General features: G+C 41.8%; 1 long non-coding RNA gene across 1 annotated transcript in view; it reads left to right on the top strand.

Moving 5' to 3' along the window:
- The window catches only part of LOC134219569 (uncharacterized), a 412,937-nt gene that overhangs the window by 183,533 nt on the left and 209,806 nt on the right, over window positions 1-19,598 (top strand). The gene's annotated exons all lie outside the window — the stretch shown is intronic.

Genomic DNA, 19,598 nt, shown 5'->3' with positions numbered 1-19,598 from the left:
ATTCCATTGGTGGAACAGAGAAACAGTTCCAACGTTTATCAATCTAAATTTGTTCACCAGAACTACAGCAAACGATTTCATCAGAATCCTCTGTTCGACGGTGGTAGCACATGGCCGAAATCTAATCAACAGAAATGCCGTCTATCTGGAGGAATTAAATTAAATTCTAAAACCGCACCCAGCTTTGGAATATCTCCGACCGACGGCTGCCAATGTCAAGATAATGAAAAGGAACGAAGCAGATAGCTGGAAAATTAATTCAACCACTTTACAGCCACTCTCAAGCATTGTTGTTCGGCTATAATTATCGTGTTCTTGTATTTGGATGGGTTCGAAAAATCGTTTCGTCATTTCAAATTTTCACTTCGCATGCGTTACGAGAATTCCAATTACCCAAAGCGTACTACGAGCCAATTTACGCGCGCCTTTTCGAACCTGTGCCAATACCTGTTCCGAGAGTGATCTGTCCAACAATTCCGATCACGTTTTTCATTCGTTAATTGGAACGATGGAGAACTTTCCTTTGTTCTAAACGTGACCAGAATTTTCTCGACGGACGTGCCCGATTGCTCGACGTTGGGTATGCGCGATAGAAATCGATTTTTCTCGCCCCAGCTTCTGCTCGCTCGTTGGTGGAGATTTTGGGATGGTTGTCGATAAATTGAGGCAGTAAAAATAATTTTACGACCATTTCAAGACTTGGGTTTTTGCCTGTCTCAGCTCAAACGCAGCTCGAGTGCACTCTGGGCCACGAATCTGAACCTCGTGACAATTTATATAATACATTTATATGAAAAAATCATACAAAGATTCATTTGAAGTTTGTTTAGTGGAATTTCTTTACAAGTGTTTTTGACAGATACGTGTTTTTGGTCTCTTATATTTATAAGCTTAAACTTTTGAAAAAAAAAGCAATGAAATTTTGAAATCTTTGATATGTGACCATTTTTTTGGATTACGGCATTATACTTTCATTTGCGGCCAATTGTGAGTGGGTAGGAAAATCTGGCCATGGCTTGAGATTTTTCCGGTTTGCTTGACATGTTTTTCCCAGCGAAGCGTTGATACTAATTAAGCGGATCGTAAAAATGTACTGCTTTTATGACTTCATGATAGGCTCACACGAGCAGGAAGAAGTCAAGTGATATTTTAGGCTTGCTTTTCTGCACAAAATTAAAGTCTCGCGATGGTGAACTCGTCGAAGAAACAATCCGCCAAATTTATTTTCTTTTCCTTTGCAACGTTTCCCCTCACCTCACGACAGAAAAAAACATGATGAATTATGAAACATTGTATTACAAAGTTTTCCAAGCAGGAAGGACACATTCAGTCGACTCTCATTAGGGATTGTTCGTTCTCAGCTGCCGCCATTGGGAAAAGTGCGACATTATGCGCTTGAATTTTTAATTTACGCCATTTATAAGCGATTCTTTCTCCCTAAGAACACGATGTCAGTCAGCCCGGTATCACGCGCGCTGTCAAAATAGTGGAAAAACTTTTACCTCCGGAGACGACAGCTCAGGGGCCTCTGATAGCAGCGCAGCGCAGTGCCTCCACAGTGTAATAAATATTCAAATTTTAATCAATATTATATTTTGAATACACCGAAACAAGTGGATGTCAGCGGAATGAACGGAACGTCCCTAATAGGATGAGCGACGTGGAGTGGGTAGTGCTGCTGCTGTTGTCGGAATGGAAATTGGCTCCTTTCGCCGTGTTTGTGCTTGGTAAGCAGTATTTTTCGGAGAGGAACAGTTACAAGGTAGTCGGGAGTAATCCCACTATCTGCCTTCAGTTGATTTGCTGGGTATGAGATATATTTGTTGGATTTAGCGTTGACTTGAATGGTCTTAGCGCTCATATGCATAATGGAGTCGTAGCTATTGGGCTTTTATTTAAGCATTAAAATCGTTTACCTGGAACTCAATTTTGAACTGGAAACAGCATATTTGATTAATAAATATTGCTTTCGTTTCAATATTTCGAGATAACTCATTTGTTTTGGACAACTGCATTGCATCTTTGTTATCACAGACTCATTTAGATTGTAAATGACGGATTCTGAACTCGCTTCCTTTTGGATATGCTCCTACAGATGATCCTTACTTCTGATTCCATTACGAATTATTCTTCAATTCACGATAACCAGAGGATTGTGAAATATCCAAATTAATGGCAAATGCCATTCAGTGCAAGGCTGAATAAAGCTTTTAAGTATGTCGTTTGTACAAAAATCGACCAATATTTTCACAATTTAATAAATCGAATCAAGTCCGCTAGCAGGAAACATCCCTCATCTTGTCATTCTCATGCTTGGAGATCTTATCGACAGAGTTGTATTTTAGAAGAAGTCTTTTCACGAGATTCATCAGATTCATTCCATAACTGTTCCTTATTTCCATGAAATAAGTAAAAAGGATTTCATGATAATTGAAACTTCAGATTTACATGTAGAAATTTTGGCTATCTCAGTCTTTAAAACCATTAAACGATTAGCGTTTTACTCTGCCCGACGTTTCGGCCATTGGATGTGGCCTTTTTCAAGGGAAAAATTGGTCAATCCCAATTTTTCCCTTGAAAAAGGCCACATCCAATGGCCGAAACGTCGGGCAGAGTAAAACGCTAATCGTTTAATGGTTTTAAAGATTCAGATTTACATTCTTACAAAAAGTTTTCCCCAGTTGACACAAATTCGTATAAGATACCACATGAGATGCTAAACTGCAGACAATGCCCGTTGCATAGATAGGTACGTTGAAATCTTACACGATTTGGTATTGCATTTTATGGAGTAAGGATAAACAATAATATTATTATATGGAACATTAGACATAACTTTGAACTACAACAAAAATTAATTTCTTTGTGACATTCCGGACGCAGATCTAATTTCAAAGATTGAATAAACATTGCGTTGGAAGCTCAAGCTTGTAACGAAAGGATGATAACATTTCTCTCTTTATACCAAGCAAATGATTGCTTTCTGCGAAAGGATTTTATCATTTTAACACATACATAACTGCAGATTTCTTTTATTGAAGGAATAATATCTCCAAATGATTTATTTTGGACAAACTTTCAAAATGAAAAATGTTACTTTATGCCACTGACATTATGACAAAAGACACGGACTTTGAAAGCGAAACATTCCTTGGACTGAAAGCCGTTCTATCACCAGCATTTAACGCCACCATACCAAGAAGTTCTCAAGCAAAGAGCGGCCTGCCACCCGGTTTGTTATTGGAGCGAGTGAATCGCAGACCTTTGTGAAACTCCTTTATGACTCGAAAAGAGTCCAGTTTTTTTTAAAAGGTTCCCCCAAACACACATGCAACAAACACGACGCGATTCTATTGCTTGGCGACTGCGATTCTGTTGCTGTTGGCGTGGAAGCGTGAATGCAACATTGTCTGCAGCGAGGTGCAAATATTAGTGCTTTGACAGACTGTACCAGCAGAGCGCCAAATCAGACACATGGAGTAACTAATGAAGAGTAGTGATGGCAAAGAACAGAGGAACGCAATTTATTATTGCACCATGACACGCTCACCTGGCCGTTTGCATTGTGTAGAGAGCCGCCAGACAGAGCAGCCGTGGACGAGATAGAAATGGTGGCGAATGAAGAGTTGACAGGTGCTGCATCATCGCGCGTTTCAAAGACTGGTGCTATTATCGAAACTGTACAAACCACCAGGGAACCCAGACATTATAGCGAAGCTCTTGGAGAAGATCATCCTCAACAGGCTGCCCCGTATATTGAGGGTAAGACAGGTCTGTTAAACGCACAAGTTGGATGTTGTAGTGTCTACGAAATCGGCGTAGTATCTGCCACTGCGCAGTGGTGATGCTGGATGTGAGACGCACATTCAACACGAATCGCGAACTTTTTACTCCAACTGGGATTCCTGGAAGATCTGTTCAAGGTCCTAGAATGCTGCTTCCAGTACCGCGTATGTCCTCTTATACGAGACAGAGGAGGGAATATCGAGGTCTTCTGTCGCGTCAGGTGTCTTGCAGTAATCCATTCTGGATTTATGTCCCCCTTTCCCTTTCGGAGGTACGATATGGATGGCATCGCTGATGGCAAAATACGGACGACTTACGGGGAGTCCTTCGAAGAGGTCTAATTTAGCACGATACTTAATTTAAGCCTAAGAGGAGTAAATGCACAGCAGATCACTGGTGCTAACGCATTATAAGACAGAAATAATGTGGTAGATATTGATTACAACTGCATGGCAGCTTAGAGACTCTATGGAACGTTTCATGTTCATAAACATGATATATACGCTTTGCTGATGACAACGTATCAAGCGAGGCGAGTTTGTTGGATTGTTTCATTTCCACTCCAGAATCAATTTGAGAACCTAAAACATCTCATCTACATGGATGGAATATCTCATAGGGGCCCTCCTTAGCCTAGCGGTAAGATATGGGGCTACAGAGCAAGACCATGCTGAGATGGCTGGGTTCGATTCGGTTTGGAAATTGTCTCGACTTCCCTTGGCATAAAAGTATCATCGTGCTAGCCTTATGATATACGAATGCAAAAATGGTAACATGGCTTAGAATCCTCGCAGTTAATAACTGTGGAAAAGCGGAATGAACACTAAGCAGCGAGGTGGCAATGTCCCAGTGGAGAGATGTAATGCCAATAAGAAGAAGAAGATGTCATAGGGTGTGTTGAATTGAATACATACACTGCCCAAAATTGCATTTTTGTCTCTAGGAATAGGAAATCTAGTAAAGATGGGACTAATATGCGATCATAGACGGTACATACACTTACTCTTGCACTTAGAATCATAGGGACGTATGTAACTGCAAAAAAAAAAAGAATTATTTTGATCGTCTCTTCATATCATTCGTAAAATCATTCACAAATCTCAATCAATTCATTGTGTATACGAGCACGAGTATACACAAGCGGAACGGTATTGTTGGCCAGTTCACTGCTCTGTATACTCCGCAGCAAGACGGCGTGGAAGTGCGCAAAAATCGGTACTTGGTTGAAATGGCTCGTTGTATGCTGATTGACGTCAACATGGATAATCGGTTCTGCGCAGAGCCGGTGGTTACAGTCAACTACCTTCAGAATCGACTGCTTTCTCGCTAAATCTCCGGTAAACCGTATGAACGATGGTTTGGAAGGAAACCCAAGCTGGGGCATGTACAACGATTCGGAGTGGATGTATTCTGCCATGTGCCTAACAAAAAGCACGCAAAGCTGGACAGCGGTAAAGCGCAAGTTCGTTGAATGCAGTGATGTTTCGAAAGCGTATCGTTTGCTAGATTCAAGAAGCGGAAAAATTGTCGTGAGTCGCGATGTCAAGTTCCTGGATTCCTGCCAACCATTAGACGAAGCTAAAATAGTAGAGTGGGTGATTTCTTCAAGCATTTCTCCAGCGAATGTTGAATCCATCGAACCACACGAAGTCCAACCCGATGACGACGATGAATGGAAGATCGATGAAGAGCTACCGAATAAACATCAACGTGCCCATCCGACGGTCTGAAAGGTTCAATCGAAGTAATTTACCGGACAGATATGCGTACGTTGCTGGACTGCTGGTTCAGGAAGAGCCAAAGAGTTTCAAAGAAGTAATGTCCAGTTCCCAAAACCAGTGGAAAAGAGCGATGTGGGAGGTGTTAGGCTCAATTTATTCCAACGACACTTGGGACCACCATCCGGTGGCTATAATGAACCGTGTGTTGATCAAAACATCAATTCCGTACTCAAGGTCCAACAATAAATGATTCTAAAAAATTACGCCGCTCAACGATGAAATTTTTGAATTGACCTTTTTACGGATGTTTCGGATCTTCCAGGGGACCACCCGGGGGTCACAACGGCTAGTTTTATTTTATTTCTTTATTTATTTGGTAGGCACTCTGTGTTACTTAACTGCTACTGTGCCGAGATCTACTGTGGTATTCTGCAGCCAGAATCCACACAGAATCTATTTTTAGATTTTTCCATTATTCATTGTTGTTGTCGTTGCTGGTCCATCTCGTCGTGAGTCCATTGTGTTCGTTTCGTCCATGTCGTGTATCCAATGATCGTTGCATTGTCCGGTTGCCATTTATCCGGGTAACGTTGGAGGAATGCCTCCGAGAAGAACAAGTTGTCAGTCGTCATCAGGCAGCCGTGACGGTGAGGCGTGCACCCCAATACGCCACCGCATAGGCTGCGCTTTCGGCGACTGACGAGGGTTTTGGTGGAGGGGCTGGGAATCGAACCCATGATCATTCGCTTGAAAGGCGAACGTGTAGCCAACTACGCTACGGGACCCCCCATAACGGCTAGTGTGTGGTCAAAACATCATTTCCATACTCAGGGTTCGACAACAATTGGATTTTAAAAGAATCCCGGCGCTCCTGGATATTGGAAATGGAAACCAGAGGAGTTGAAAGCAACAGTGTTGTACTACACACAATACAACTTGGTTGTACAACAATTGATTCCGCCCACCAGAAGTTTGAGCAAAATCAAACGGTTTTGATTTCATCCGACGAACTTTTCAACTTAGAAACCGTCTGTCCAACAGTCGTACAACTTGCCCACAGACGGTCCGATTTTACTCCAACCGAACTAAATTTGCTGGGGGCGGAGTCAAGGTTGTACAACATGTCAGAGCATATGTGGTGCCCCTCACGAAGGAGGAAGGACGAATCTACACAGTCATGAGTTTTTAGGTGTTGAGTTGGGTGTGCTTCAACTCACGATTGATTGGAATTGTTTATGTGGTCTGAGATTTTGAGTTTTTTTTTTTCAACAGCAAATTAAATCAATTTCAACAAGTCTTCATACTGCAGCACGTCAAACAATGACTGTATCCTACGACAAAAGCGATAAGTATATCAATAGGAGATGTATTTCCGTTCTAGTTGAAAGTGGAAAAAGAGTCACCAAATAGAATTCACTCGCTAAGAGACCAGTTGATCTGAATTCCAAGACTAGTTGCTGTCGATTTTGTATCGGGCGTAGTCTGCCCATGATCGCATATTTGTAACATTTTCATTTTGGTTGGTTTTGTAAATCGTTTGTAATTCCTTCCCACAAATTCAATCATTTCAAGCTTACCACAGACAAGCAAGATAGTAAAGACTGTTTTACTACTGTAGGATTAAATGCAGTTAATTAAGCTTTCTGAGCGATTCACAGGCTTTTTACAAAATGAACAAAAAGGCGAGTGTTACAAATATGCGATCATGGGCAGTAGTTGACCTGGTAGACCAATTAATCTAAACTCCAGAACAGTTTAAAGAATCAAGAACATTCGGTTTGGACAAAACTGGATTTTAAATATTAATCATGGACTCGGTTTTTATAGGCACGGGTTTCTTTAGCTTTCTTCGTCAGCAAGAACACCACATGTTAGATTAGTATAGTATTGTTTACACAAAGTATTGTCAAACCTACACAATCGTTTTGAAATATTTTTGTAGCCCCTCCCGTCCAGAGCTCCTCCTCGCCGGACAATTCCTCCTGGCCCAATCCGTTGCCCGTACAAATGGCCTCTATCCGACGATTGCACAGCACCCTCTGTTGACCAGCTCCTGAATGTTCCGACGCTCCTCCTGGACTCCTGCTGACCAGCCAGCACCCTACCGAACGTTCCAACCTCCTGATGAATTCCGTCCGGCGCTTCCCAAGACTTACGTGGCTGATCCGTGATCACACTGCGCCACGCGACTTATGCGGCCGATCCATGATCCCAACTGACGCCTGCTTCCTATCCATCTTCGATCTGCAGCGAAGCGTCCCACACTACCTGATATTCCAACACAAACGACGCACGTTTTTCCTGTTATCGGAGTAGACACCGGTTGGTAGTACCCGACGGCTGATGTCGTGAGGTCTCAGTGTGCTAAAACACACGAAGATGCAAATATAGACCTTCGCTGGAGATGCTCTTTTGTGGATTGCTTGCAGGTACACTGGTCTGGAATCGGAAGTCGTCCTAGCTGCTGCGTTGCGGGAACGGGACTTGCTCGGGTGCAGCAGAAATAGGCGGGTCCGCGACGTTAGGCATAAGTACGTTAGGCATAAGGACGTTAGGCATAAGTACGATAGGCATAATAGACGTTAGGCATAACGGACGTTAGGCATAATGTACGTTAGGCATAATGGACGTTTGGCATAATTCTGCCTTCTTTATGTCATAGGCTGTTCTTTGGGTCATTTTATGCCTAACGTCCATTATGCCTAACGTACTTTATGCCTAACGTCCATTATGCCTAACGTCCATTATGCCAATCGTACTTATGCCTAACGTCCTTATGCCTAACGTACTTATGCCTAACGGGGTATACCCGAAATAGGCATGTATGATGCTGCGCACTATTCGTCGTCCTCGGATGGGCCAGAAATTTCACGCATGGAGGCTAAGGTGATTTGGCCGCCACCGTGGATTATTGATGTAACGTAGCGAGAAGACGTATATAAGGTTGAAGATCTGGAAAGAGGATGGGGCGTTTCGTTATATGTATACGGTTGCTCTAACAAATTTAGTCTTATTATGCCTTCAGGGTCAAGTATGGGGCTTAGACGACGAAGTGGTGACTTTTTCGAAACTGCCTTACCACTGCGAAGCTCTTTCAGTTCGTCGTCGAATCCGTCCGTCTGAGCTAGCTTGATGAGTACGGTTTGAGTAGGGTTGAGTTCGGCTAATGATCGGAGGATCGTGTGTGAGCTTTTTCACGACATTTGCGAAGGAGCCGCTGACAGTATGCGGTGATGCGTACCATTCCGGTGCGAGAAGAAAACCGGGCGAAGTATGGGGTTAACGAGTGATTCAGTTCTTGATACAGCTACGACGAGTTTCCGACGTTCTTTTCCATCTGTTGGATACTCTGCCACTTTTACGCTTGACCAGTTCTGTTCCGGTTGCGTAAACCAATTTGGTCCGTGTTTCCATTGCTCACAATTGATGAAGTTGTTGACGTCCATGCCTCGACTAGGTCTGCAGGATTCTCCTGTGTGCTCCTTGTAAAGCAAATTGAGTTGAGGAGACACGATTGGCAACAAATGTTTTCCAGGTGTTAGGTGGCGCACAAATCCTTTGAGGGTTACGGTGGAATCGCACCAAAAATAGGAAGCAGATATTTCGATTTGGAGTGCATCGATGATCTTAGTGTGGAACTTCGAGATCAGCAGCACAAAGCTCTAGTCGTGGAAGTGTAACGCGTTTCAACGCGGGATTTCGACGCCAAGAGATTGACAACAGTGTGGCCATGAGAATCGTTGGAGCGAGCGAACGTGCAAGCGCCGTAAGCCGACTCGGAATCACAGCATTGGGTAATAAAGCGTAACATCTATATATATAAAAACCAATCTATGTATGTATGTTCGCTAACTACTTCTGAACCACTAGGCCGAATCCACCCAAATTTGGTACACACGTTCTCTATCCTCAGGGGAAGTTAACAAAGGGGGTGGGAGGGTCATTTAGGAAAGGGGGAGGGGTTTTGTTTAGAAAACGAACAATTATGTGTAACTTTCATCTCCCAGGACCGATTTCAACCAAATTTTGTACATATTCACTATAAGGAAACAATCATATGAGAGATTTTGGGAAAGGGGAGGGGTCTGGAGGGAGGGTATTGTTCAGAAAACGGGTAATTTAGAGTAAATTCTGAACCCCTGCACCGATTTCAACCAAATTTGATACACACATTCTCTACCCTAAAGAAAAGATAACAAATGGGGGTGGGGCGGTCATTTGTAAAAAGAGGGAGGGTATGGGGGAGGGTTGTTTTTATAAAACGAGCAATTCAGTGTTACTCCCAACTTCCAGTACCCATATCAACCAAATATTGTACACGTATTCACTAAGAGAAGTCGATCACATGGAAGTGTAATTTGGGAAAGAGGGAGGGTCTGGGGAGGGTATTGTTCAGAAAACAGGCAATTCAGTGTTTCTTTTGAACCCCTGGACCGCTTTCATCCAAATTTGGTACACACATTCTCTATCCTAAGGAGAAAATAACAAAGGGTGGGATGATCATTGGAAAAAGGGGAGGGTAAGGGAAGGGTTGTCTTTAGAAAAGAGCAATTCAGTGTAACACCCAACTCCCAGGACCAATTTCAGCCAAATTTGGTGCACACATTTTCTATTCTAAGGAGAAGATAACAAAGAAGGTGGGAGGGTCATTTTGGAAAAGGGAAAGTTATGGGGAAGGGGTTGTCTTTAAAAATGAGCAATTCAGTGTAACTCCCAGGATAAATTCCAACCAGATTTGGTACACTTATTCTCTATTTTTTGGAAGATGTTTATTGAAAAGGTAGGCCAAACAAAGATATAAAAATATATTGATACAAAGGTTCAATTCTATGAGCGGTAGATCTACCTCTGTGGGTTTCGTGCTACAGCATTGGACATTTTAATTCTATAATTTACTTTTCAGTCCCTAGCAAAGCCGGATACATATAGCTATTAGCTATCTATATATCTCGGATACTTATTCAACGTATGTGACGTATGTGATTTTGTAAACAAAAATTTAAACGTTGATTTCTGCAATCTGATAGCACTCCCACGCAAACTATCGCCACATACAGGTAGGGGGAGGTTTCGGCTACATGTTCGTTGTATTGGTTTACGTGGGGAGTGTCATCATATTTGACAAATCGACGTATGCATCTTTGTTTACAAAATCACATACGTCGTTTGAAATAAGTTGCCGAGATATATAAAACTCAATGTTTGTATGTTTGTGTGTGTGCTCCAGCCTAACTTCTGAACCCATTATTGTATTGTTTAGTTATCGATCAATTCAACCATTTATCGAAATCATGGTTTGCCCAACGTAAAAGCAATGATTAATGTGTTTCCTTCTGGATGGTGAATGTGATCCCTTCTTTAAAATAGACGTTTGCTCGGAATAAGGCATCGGTGGATGTTTGTCCTTCTTTAGAAATAGACGTTTGCCCGGAATATGGCGATTATGGATTCGCTCCCTTTTCCAAAATCAGTCAATGTTTTCAAATGAAATCTGCCTTCTTTTGATCAAATGATGAAGTATCGATAAGATAACGCAATTATCCTGTTGACCAATTGGTTTATTCATTTTCCGATTGTGAAAAAAAACTGCGAATCAAACTGGCAATTCCGAGCAAGGCCGGGTACATAAAGCTAGTATTACATAAAAGTTATTGTGCATTGGTAGTTGTTGGGTGTAGATTTTCCATTTGTCGACGATCGTTCCGGATACTGCATCGACCCAGCCGCAAGGCTGCAACCACAGGAGCTGTATTAGCATTTTCGCTCCAGTAGTAACTGGTGACACTATCCCTAGCAGATCAAATAGCTGTGAAATTCCTAATAAGATCTCTCTCTTCGTGATCGGTCCTTGCGGTGGCGTAATGCTGTTTCAAAACGGAACACATCGGCTTCGGGTTCCCAGCCAATCCCCAAGGCCTAGATCGTTTCATCACTATCGAACTTGATTGTTGACTGAGTCCCGATCTGATCAACTACTAGTCCTTGTTTGATGTCCATTTTCGCAAACAGAATCCACCCTTTGCCATCAATTATTCCAATTCGGTCATCATCAACGTAAAATCCTTTTCGGAATGCTGGTTCTCCCAGCGGGTATGCTTTTCCTTCATCATCGGCCAGTTGCAAGAAAGTACGAGTTGCTAGGAGGGCAGATGGAGCCATGCCGTGGGTTAGTGTAAGGAGACGATACGTTTGCACAAGATCGGATTTGTTGAAGCGAAAAAGGATTTGCTGGAGTGGTATGTCGTCGGAATGATGGCCTTACATTTTCGCCACATCGGCTAAAAAGGCCACTGGAAATGAACGGAACCGGAGACATATGGCGTGAATATCGTCCTGCACAACAGGTCCTACAAGAAGTGCTCCATTCAGGGAGTGCCCAGAAGATGTTTTGGCGGATGCATCGAAGACGATACGTATTTTTGCCTTCGAACTGGACTCTTTCACTACAGGGTGATGCGGTAGGAAACATTGTTTCGAGCTTCCTTCTTCCTCGGAGACCAACCGCATATGATTAAAGTCCAAGTATTCTCGCATACACTTATGGTAATCTTCTTTCAGATGGGAATCGCGATCGAGCCTACGCTGGAGCGGCACAAATCGCTGTAGTGCGGTTGTTTCCGATTCTCACACAAGTTTGTCGAAGTTGATTTTCCGTGGAAGTCGAACTACGTAACGTCCTTCAGCGTCCAAGTGGACCGTAGATACGAAGTTTTCCTCATATTTCTTTTTGTCCAAAGAGTAGGAAGACCTAGTTGGAAGCTCTTCTATATCCCAAAATCGTCCCAGACTTTCTTCGAGGAATACTAAATACATCATTGGAATGGAACAGGCAGTTGCGTCACGGTAGTTGTTGAAATTGTAGGCGGCACCAGAGACTATCCAGCCAAAGATGCTATCTACTAGCATTGGTAATGACTTGAAGCCGACTTGAAGCAAGACTCCGCCAATTTTGTTGAAGTTCGGATTAGCATAGAACAAATCCTGAGACAAATTCAAATCGTCAATGGATACATCGTGGGCGAAAAGTTTTGGAACGACACTTTTAAGGACCAGAAAATTGACGTTGACGGCAAATTCTTCTTTTCGGGAGCGAATGAGAGTTCGAACCGAATTTCGAGCTTGTTGTGGTTTTCTACCAATTCCATGGATCAAAACATTCACCTAACTTCTTGGCAAACGTATTATCTGCGCCATGTTATCGGAGATGATGTTCGGCTGCGACGCACAGTCCAATAATGCCCTCGCTAGATGTTCTTGGCGAAGACTTTCAGAACCACTGTCAGCATGACGACGTTTCTTCCACAACCTTGCTTCGGGACATTATATACTCGATTTTTAAGTTCTGCTAACGTGGAAGCCGATACTAGTGGAACTGATTCGGTGGTAGCAAATTTGATTTGCACAGAAGACTTGGAAGCATTCGACGAACACGGAGAAGCAACATTGGGTCTGCTGGAATTGTCCACATAGATGGCGTGGATGAGCAAATGGTGGTATTTTTGGCAAACTCCACAACTGTACTTGGAATTGTAGTTTCGCGCGAGATGATCGTTGCAGAAGCAATTGAGGCGTTTGGAATTAATGATATTCTTGGAGATCGACAACTTTTCAAATTTGTAACACTTGATTAATGGATGACGTTGATCGCAGGCATAGCATTTCAGGGATGAACTTTCGACGGCAGCATGGAAGAAAAATTTCATTAGAAGGGACTTTTTGAGGAAAGAGGCTGGATGCTGCGTTGGATGATGATGTCTTCCCACGCCTTTTTTTCCTTGTTGGGCATTTTAATCACTGCAACAATTTGTTAGATCTATTGTGATAAGTCTTCAAAGAATGATCCTGCAACCTCGTACACAGAATGGTGCTCCATGACTCCACTGGTTCACCAAGTTAACCAAGAATCTTCACATGCCTTTCGAAATCGTCAACTATTGCATGCAGGGCGGATGCAGACTCTCGCTTCATCGTCGGACAGTGCCTTGTCCAACGAGCCTTGTAGATGACGTTTCCTCAGTAGATATTTGTTCGCATAGCGGTTGACGAGAGCATCCCATGCCAACTGGTAACTGATCGCACTGATTCCAATCGACTTGATGAGTTCAGGGGCTTCACTCTTAACAGCAGCTCGCAGCTGCCACCTTCAGGTTGGTTTGAATTAGCGCCAAAAATGTATCGTGAGAAGCTAGCCAGTCTACAGTCCGCGGAGAATGCAGGCAATGAGATAGTAGACAGTTGTAGACGCTTTAGAATGGAAGGAACCACAGTAGTAGTAGTAATTTGAGGTTGTCTAGCTTGCATAGAAATAGGAGTCGAAAGTTAGAGCATAGAAAGGCTGTATAAAAAAGCGTAGAAGCGGTATAAAACATTTCTCACCATGCCTTCATTTCCCTCCTCGATGTTCTCCAATTCGGCTTGCACTTCTTGCAACCCCTGTCAGACCTTGCACAGGTTTTGAAACCGCAAATCCACCTCGAGCTTGTTCCGTTCCTCCTGGTATTGCATCATGAATTAATCCGTACGTCCTAGCGAGGCGAGCAACGTGATGCGACGGGATATCAGAACCTGCTTCCGACATTCGGCCATCATGAAGGAACGATGCACCGAAGAATAGAACCTGGCGAACGAAAAATAGTTCTCACTTGGAAAGGTTCTCACCTGACCAAGGCAAACTCAATGCCCTGTATGTTAATTATAGGCAGCAACACCGCAGACGGAGTACGGATGGATCGAAATCTTGCACGGCGTGGTCGCGATATGGTAGCTGGTACTACAACTGGAACTGTTTAGGAAGTCACGAGCGGTTTTATCGCGAACAAACAATCACAGGCTTCACTACTGGTATACGGTTTGTAGCTACTCTACAGGAACGGAACGATGCACCTACCACGGCATGGTAGCGATCACAGGAAGTACGTTCGTTGGGCACTGAAATCGTTCGCAGCTCGGGTGGTAGATTAACTGTACTGCTTCGATCACTTAGCAACGGTTCAGCATGCCAGCATGCCCAAAGCAATGTAATCTAAAAAGCACCAACAAAAACGTAATAAAATAGTTCGACAGGCAATTACCTTCTGCCTGATCTCAACGGGCCTTGTATTTTATAAAATCCCACAAACTGTTGCAGAAATCCGAAGTACCAGATTGCACGGTACCGCGCGCCGCAGAGAAGTACATTTTGACTACGCTAATTGGTATGCCTTGAAGGACTCCAACAACTGGTAGGTCTTCGTTGATCTGGATTACGTCGAAGATGATCTCCCGGAGAATTCCGATCGCCACCGAATGTCGGATGATGGTTTCGTTCTTATTCTCCCACTTATACTTCTCTCCAAGAGACCAAGTAACATTTGTGGTTTTATAACGGTCTTAAAAACCATAATTTACTCTTCATGTCTTTCATAAAACCGGCATAAAACTAGAATGTCTTTGGGGGCGGTCCATGGTGTTGGTGGAAGTGCGGTGTTTGGGAAGCTGGAGTCCAAAAATGTAGAGATGTTATGCTTTGAGCGTAGTTCAAATTTGTTATCCAAACAACCGTAGTTTTGTTTAGATTTGTTTTTTTTTTATTATAGTTTACGACCACTTTTGAAGTCCGGCCTGCTCAACAACATTGGTCTTACTTGCATTTTCAAGCGTTTTTAAGGATATTCAGGTCGAATGCCAGAGCAAGAATCGAAGTCGTTGTCTAACAAGTGTAATAACATAATTGGTATTATTGATCAGTATTGCATACCTATCTGACAACCCACGTTTAAAAAAGATAACCAAATTATACCTCTCGGAAAGCCCTCTTAACATGCTATTCTTTTCCTAGGACTTTCCGTATTCAACGAGAAAGCAAACAAATTCAAATTATACTTCTCCACTCAGCCGCGTCTCCTGCCCCTTCCACAGCAAACGTACAATTTTAGACCCAGGGGTTGTTAGCAGCAATTTCCATTTTCAACCCTTATCGCCTCCACCCAAACAACCCACCCCCTGTGCGGGGTATCTTCCGCACGTGGCACAATCGTGTCAGCAGCAGCTCTAGCGATTGAAGCCATCCGTAGCAGAATCGACATCAATTCCATTCCGGCCAACCACCCTTACCTTCCCATAATTAAAGGCACAAACGGCTGTTTGTGTTCGCATTTTCATTTCGGCTCAGGTTGGGGTGCAATATTTTTTGTACGCTCACCCCCTCGCCACGTTTCGCAACCCAACCGAACTTTTGGATGAATTCTGATGAAAGTTACTTTGGAGTGCCTCGTAGAGTGGCAAAATTGCTATCGAAATCGGAATAAGGTGGGAGGGAAGGCCGCCCATCAGGGCACCCGGGGGAGACTAAATGTGGGAAAACTTTTTCTGATGAAAGCAAACATCGTCCGTTCCTTCATTTGCCGGGAAAAAAGTTTCCTCTCGTTTGGGGAAAAAATTGTGTATAAATATTTGAGCATGCGTCTTCTCAAATATTTACCACAGTCAGAGAGCGGAAAAGTTTTTCCCCCATTCCGTTGCTGACGATGGTTTTTCCAGCGGTTCAGAGTATTGTGGGCGAGATGCGAAAAATGAAAATGGCAACATCAATGCGCTATCAGCACAGCAACTAACTTGGGATGATGGCACGGTGGATGCGGTGCGAAGGTGGATTGTGTTAGAAGAGATGGAATCCCCAGGGCTCACTGCTGTTGACGTCGACGTTGGGGGTTCAATTTGCTGGGCTGATTTATATGTTGGCATGCTTGAACGAATACACTTTTTATGGAAGCATACCGGGAATACGAAGTTGGCAGAAAAACTACAATAATATCAAACAAAGTTTTCTGATGAAATCACCTTGAAATGGTCGAACAGTCGCGGAGGAAAATAGATGTTTTCGATGAAATATGTTTAAACATGTGCAATATATTGAAATTTCCTGACGATTTCTAATTTGTTTTACTAACGGGATTTTCTAGATCCTGAAAGCACATCTGGCTCTTCTGATATATGCGTAGTCACGAACGCAACCCAAAATAGTCTTTTTAGATGAACTGAAAAATTCAGAATAAAGGATCCATGAGTCTTGATAGAAGCTTTTTGCCTTCTTTTTTTCACTAACAAGTATGATGGGATGTGAACGATGGGGAGCGAGCGTTGACGTGAGTTGAATTTTTGATACATCTGAAGTGGAATTTTCTTCGTGCAATATCATCATATTTACCTCATTTTGATGCATTAAATAAATGAAAGTTTTTCGGGTATGATTTTTGTACAGAATTTGAAATAGTAGAAAACGAGCTTGTCTGTTAGCTCCATTCTATGGTTCTGGGAAGCTTCAAAACAGTCTTGGATCTGAGAACATGTTTGTATAATAAGGAGTACACACGTGAGGTTGGAATCAAATGAGATGATTGGACGAAAGGTTCGCTGTTGAATAAATTAGGGGTTAATGGTGATTGTCTCTTTAATAAAAGAACTTCTACTGTAGATACCTTGTAGAAAGCTATCAGATAGGATTCCTTATAAACAATTTTCCCATAGCATTGGTTTCTATTCTGCTATGATCTTTGATCGTCAATCATTTGTAAAATATTTTTGTTAGGCTGAAAGATTTAAAAACAAAATGTGTTACACTTTCTAATGCGAATGAAACTAAAAGCAACTGAGATTTCTTAGCATCTATCAAAGGAATGAATAAATTAAAAAAAAACACAGCTCTTAATTTTTATTTTTTAATTAAGACATTCATTTTGACTTATTTATCTAGTTTCTATATAGTCAATCGTTATCTTCATGAACTAAATTCTCGAAGAAATCCTTTCCCCTGGCTGCCACTCAGCAAATTTCATTTTCGTTCATTAGAAGGAAGGTTTTCGTCCATCATCTCTACGAGTTGTTATCTCTCAATCGCTGCTGCACGGTGACGAGGCTCTCTCAGTTCTATCGGCTCCAAATCTGTTAGAAAGTATTGTGAGAAGCTTCTGCAGGGCCTTTGTGAAATTTTTCCGACTTTCCATTGCGCTATTGAATTCTTCCGAATTTCCTTTGGGAAATTCTTCCAAATTTCCTTTGGGAAATTCTTCCAAATTTCCTTTGAGAAATTCTTCCAAATTTCCTTTGGGAAATTCTTCCAAATTTCCTTTGGGAAATTCTTCCGAATTTCCTTTGGGAAATTCTTCCGAATTTCCTTTGGGAAATTCTTCCGAATTTCCTTTGGGAAATTCCTCGGCATTTCCTTTGGGAAATTCTTCCGAATTTCCTTTGGGAAATTCTTCCGAATTTTCCTTTGGGAATTCTTCCGAATTTCCTTTGGGATATTCTTCCGAGTTTCCTTTGGGAAATTCTTCGAATTTCCTTTGGGAAATTCTTCGAATTTCCTTTGGGAAATTCTTCGAATTTCCGTGGGGAAAATCTTCCGAATTTCAGTGGGGAAATTCTTCCGAATTTCTTCTGGAAATCCTTCCAAATTTCCTTTGGGAAATACTTCCGAATTTCCTTTGGGAAATTCTTCCGAATTTCCTTTGGGAAATTCTTCGAATTTCCTTTGCGCAATTCTTCTGAATTTCCTTTGGGAAATTGTTTCAAATTTCTTTCGAGAAATTCTTCCGAATTTCCTTTGGGAAATTTTTCCGAATTTCTTTGAAAATTCTTCCGAATATCCTTTGGGAAATTCTTCCGAATTTCCTTTGAGGAATTCTTCCGAATTCCTTTAGGAAATTCTTCCTCATTTCTTTTGAAAAATTCTTCCAAATTTCTTTTGGGAAATTCTTCCGAATTTCCTTTGGGAAATTCTTCCGAATTTCCTTTGGGAAATTCTTCCGAATTTCCTTTGGGAAATTCTTCCGAATTTCCTTTGAGAAATTCTTCCGAATTTCCTTTGGGAAATTCTTCCGAATTTCCTTTGGGAAATTCTTCCGAATTTCCTTTGGGAAATTCTTCCGAATTTCCTTTGGGAAATTCTTCCGAATTTCCTTTGGGAAATTTTTCCGAATTTCCTTTTGGAAATTCTTCCGAATTTCCTTTGGGAAATTCTTCCGAATTTCCTTCAGGAAATTCTCCCGAATTTCCTTTGGGAAATTCTTCCGGTTTTTTTGGGAAATTTTTCCGGATTTCCTTTGGGAAATTCTTCCAGATTTCCTTTGGGAAATCATTCCGAATTTTTTTTGGGAAATTCTTCTAAATTTCCTTTGGGAAATTCTTCCGAATTTCCTTGGGAAATTCTTCCGAATTTTCTTTGGGAAATTCTTTCGAATTTTCTTTGGGAAATTCTTCTGAATTTTCTTTGGGAAATTCTTCCGAATTTCCTTTGGGAAATTCTTCCGAATTTCCTTTGGAAAATTTTTCCGAATTTCCTTTTGGAAATTCTTCCGAACTTCCTTTGGGAAATTCTTCAGAATTTTCTTTGAAAATTTTTCCGAATTACCTTTGGGAAATTCGTCCGAATTTCCTTTATGAAATTCTTCCTATTTTCTTTTGGGAAATTTTTCCGAATTTCCTTCGGGAAATTCTTCCGGATTTCCTTTGGAAATTTCTTCCGAATTTCCTTCCGGAAATTCTTCCGATTTTCCTTTGAAATTCTTCGAATTTCTTTTGGGAAATTCTTCCGAATTTCCTTTGGGAAATTCTTCCGAATTTCCTTTGGGAAATTCTTCCGAATTTCCTTTGGGAAATTCTTCCGAATTTCCTTTGGGGAATTCTTCTGAATTTCCTTTGTGAAATTCTTCCGAATTTCCTTTGGGAAATTCTTCCGTTTTTCAATGGGAAAATTCTTCTGAATTTTTTTGGAAATTCTTCCGAATTTCCTTTGAGTAATTCTTCCGAATTTCCTTTGGGAAATTCTTCCAAATTTCCTTAGGGCAAATCTTCTGAATTTCCTTTTGGGAAATTCTTCCGAATTTCCTTTGGGAAATTCTACCGAATTTCCTTTGGGAAATTCTTCCAAATTTCCTTTGGGAAATTCTTCCGAATTTCCTTTGGGAAATTCTTCTGAACTTTCTTTTGGAAATTCTTCCGAATTTCCTTTGGAAATTATTTCGAATTTCCTTTGGAATTTTCTTTGGAAATTCTTCCGAATTTCCTTTGGAAATTCTTCCGAATTTCCTTTGGAAATTCTTCCGAATTTCCTTT

Source organism: Armigeres subalbatus, chromosome 1 (assembly GCF_024139115.2).
Source record: "Armigeres subalbatus isolate Guangzhou_Male chromosome 1, GZ_Asu_2, whole genome shotgun sequence".
NCBI lineage: Eukaryota > Metazoa > Arthropoda > Insecta > Diptera > Culicidae > Armigeres > Armigeres subalbatus.
The sequence above is the reverse complement of the archived record's forward strand: the minus strand, read 5'-3'. Positions and strand labels throughout refer to the sequence as shown.